The sequence below is a fragment of the Leptonychotes weddellii genome, unplaced genomic scaffold (genome assembly GCF_054177405.1).
Source record: "Leptonychotes weddellii isolate Sample4059 unplaced genomic scaffold, ASM5417740v2 HiC_scaffold_6106, whole genome shotgun sequence".
NCBI lineage: Eukaryota > Metazoa > Chordata > Mammalia > Carnivora > Phocidae > Leptonychotes > Leptonychotes weddellii.
In genome coordinates this window covers 6,870-10,436 of record NW_028029621.1, presented here as the reverse complement: position 1 = coordinate 10,436, position 3,567 = coordinate 6,870, and the positions used below count along the sequence as shown (strand labels likewise).

General features: G+C 46.8%; 1 long non-coding RNA gene across 1 annotated transcript; it reads right to left on the bottom strand.

Annotated features, from left to right (window-relative positions):
* Positions 1 to 2,522: 2,522 nt before the first annotated feature.
* Positions 2,523 to 3,238, bottom strand: LOC145719655 (uncharacterized). The gene is made up of 3 exons (XR_014142526.1): positions 3,182 to 3,238; positions 2,971 to 3,004; positions 2,523 to 2,647 (listed from the first exon to the last, which is right to left on the bottom strand). It is a non-coding gene; the product is annotated as an uncharacterized LOC145719655 (long non-coding RNA).
* Positions 3,239 to 3,567: the final 329 nt, after the last annotated feature.

Below are 3,567 nucleotides of genomic sequence, written 5' to 3'. Positions count from 1 at the left end.
GGAGGGGGGGAGGGCAAAACGGGTGACGGGGAGTGGGACGTACAGGCCTCCAGTGAGGGGATGAATAAGCCAGGGGGAGGCACAGGGGATACAGCCAATGCTACTCTGTGTCGTGTGGGGACGGGTGGGGACTACGCTCGTGACGATCCCGGCACAACGTAGAGAGTCGTCAGATCATCATGTTGTACACCTGAGACTAACCTAACATAGTGCGCCAGCCACACTCAATAGAAAACTATTGATACTATATAGACATCAAAAATAAAACTCAGAAAGCTTCACTTGATGCCGCACTGACACTCCTCTTGAGAATTGGCACATCAGTGATGTAAGTTTTTTTTTTTTTTAAGATTTTTTATTTATTTATTTGACAGAGAGAGAGAGAGAGACAGCTAGAGAGGGAACACAAGCGGGGGAGTGGGAGAGGGAGAAGCAGGCTCCTGGCTGAGCAGGGAGCCCGACGTGGGACTCAATCCCAGGACCCTGAGATCACGACCTGAGCCGAAGGCAGACGCTTATCGACTGAGCCACCCAGGTGCCCCTCGGTGACGTAAGTTTTGAGTGGTAATTGGTTTTATGTAACAAGTCTGTAAGCATTGCATTCTAAAACCGAGGAAATAGAAGTCCATAAATGTAAATAATTTGTCCAAATCCCCCCCACCCAGTTGGCTAGCGGCGCCGGGGAAACTCGAACCTGCGTCCCTTCCTGGAAAATCACTCTTCATCCACTGCCACCACATGGGCTATTTCTACTAAAATATTAAGAGTTCTAATAATTACGTAGATTATGGTGCATGGCAAAACTTATGACATTATTCTAAATTAAATTAAACCATGTGTTGAAAAATTGTCTAAATTGGTTGTTCCTGTGAATCTTCTCTAACATGCCACCTTCTTCACTCCTGTAAGATCTGGGGTGTTCTGTGCTCACACCAGCATCGTGTCTCAAAGGAAAATGAAGCCTGGCCATCTTCAAGCCATCCCCAAGCTAAGCCTCTGTTACTGCTTACGCGGGGACGGAGATCTCACAGGGAGACCTCGCAGCCTCGCGGGATGCACCTTGGGTAAGAATGTGCTTTGAGTGATTCTTTGAAAACTTCATGGTTTTTCCTGAAAAACTGTGATTATCAAATTATGTCTAGATGACACCTAATCTAAACTTTTTAGCCAAAAAAGTAACAGGATGATAAAGTTCAACTATTGACTAATCAAGAGATGATTAAGGGAAAAACTTGATTTCGTTCATGGTCTGCTAACTTGTTTTTCATTGAAAATATAAGCAACATGGTTTTAAAAATTTTTAGATTAAGGATTTACATGCATATACCTTTATAAAATAACATAAATACTTTAAAAAAACTAATTATTTAACTTACATGTTCGGTAATTTACTATAATATACAAGAGCAATAATAATATGATGAATTAATGTTTCAATCACAGAATTCCCTTAAAAACCGACCTGTCACTCCTTTGGTATGTAACAGAAGTCTGATAACCATTTCATCATGGATGCTCATTAAAAATTCCCTGTCTCCTTAAATGCTAGCATGGGGACTTGGGGAGTAATTTATAATTTTTCCCTTGATTTTACTGAAGGACAATCAAAATAATTGCTTGATTTCACCCATAAATTAATGTTCAGCTGAAAAGGAAATAAAACATCAGGCAGTGAAGGAAGGTCACCCCGAGGTGCGGCCGGCACACCTGCTCGAGCATCTGAGCTTTCGTTACGTGGGCTTGGTTCTTGATGGCTTGTTAGGATGAACGACCTTAGACCTAGCAACCTAATTTGTGAAAAATTAGCTAAAAATTCATTACAGAGCCTGTAAACATCTCTAACTCCTCATAACCAACATCTTCCATTGAAAGGTACAGCTGCATTAATATCACAGGGAAGAAATTCCTTATGGAAAAGTAAATCTAAAGATTGATCTCTTCATGACTCTCGGCCTGAGGTGTGTGTGATAAAATTCTGCTATGATTTATTTTTAGCGATAATTACCTAGCCACCTGATCTTGTAGATGTTCTCCACACCCACCTCTGTTATGGACCTAAACCTCAGTATTTACAGGAATGATATAATCATTTAAGCCTCAAAGCCTCATTAGTGTGATCTGTCCTGGACGTTAATCTCCTGCCAGGACCTTCCCCTACAGATGCCCAGGTAACCAGCTTGGGCTTCCCTTCCCAATCACAGAAGCTGAGTTCCTGCAGGAAGATCAGGAAGGTCATACTCTCATCTACCCTCCGTGACTTACCACCATCCTGCAGCTACAGAATGAGCAAAGGGCCAAGGACCAGCAGGCCGTCTCAGTGGAGCAGAGGGAGGTTCTTAGCACGCCACTGTGTGTGTGGGAAAATGAGTTTAAGGCTGGTCTTAATTTGTGTTATCTTATGTGTTATCGTGAATTCTGCCTGGAGACCCTGCACGTGAAACCAAAGGCTGAGTTCACATCAGAGAGAGGAGGAAAAGACAACACTCACTGTTTTCCAAGAACACCCCCCACTCATCGTCACCCTTTGGTCTGGACCCTAGACAAGCCAGGGTACACCATACATTATGAAAGAGGCGGCTGTTACCTTCTGTGTCTTGCATATTTGCCACTGACGTGACCACTGCCGTCACAACCGGGTGTGGGACAACTGTAAAGAGAAAGAGGTAATTACACGGGGACGAGCTGCTGGGGGGGATGAGGACACTGCTGGGGGCAGGCAAGTGCGCCGCTGGGGGCGGGGGGCGAGCGCGCTGCTGGGGGCGGCGAGTGCTTCGGGAGCATCGGGAGGGAGGGTACACAGACAGAGAGAAGGAGGGCAACTATTAGGGCTGCGTTTTATTAGCAGGTAACCCATCAGAGCAGCCTGGCAGGAGCAAGTCCCCGGTGAGCCCCAGAGTGCCGTCTGCCCGTTAAAAGGCATGGATTTTCTAAATTGCTAATGGGGATACATTTTGCCCACAGAGCACTAACCTGAAGAGCTCTTGTATGGCTGGTTCCACGGGAACTGCAGAGAGATGGAAAACAGATAGAAATTTATCATCTATCACACATCCCCTCTCCCACAGAACGCTATCGAGAGGGTGGTGTCAGACCAGGGTCCGAACAGACGGTGCACACAGCTCCGCAGGACGAAGGGGTCCCTGAGCAGGGCTTCCAGGGGCTTGGGGATGCGTGGACGTACCTCGAACCCCTTTGGACCGTGTACGATGGCGCTTCTCCTCGGCGTCCACCTCCATCTGTGGATAGAAGAGCATGCGGTCAGTGCGCAGCTCCCGCCTGCGAAGGCCAGCCGTGCATGCCCCCGAGCCCCAGCATCTTAGTGGCTATGGGGGAGCCCTCTACGGAAGGCGCGTGGGGAGGAAAGCATCAGGCAATCTAATTGTGTTACTTAAAAAAAATCAAAGCAGACCTCGACCTTGCAGGGAACGCATCATCGGGAGGCCCCGCCCTCGGTAACAGGGCAGACTGACGAAGTTTCAGGGGCAGACTGTTTACCCTTTTCAAAGACGGATCAGGATATACCTGGGTTAATTCTGAGCTGCCTAATTTGTACCAAGAACATAAGAG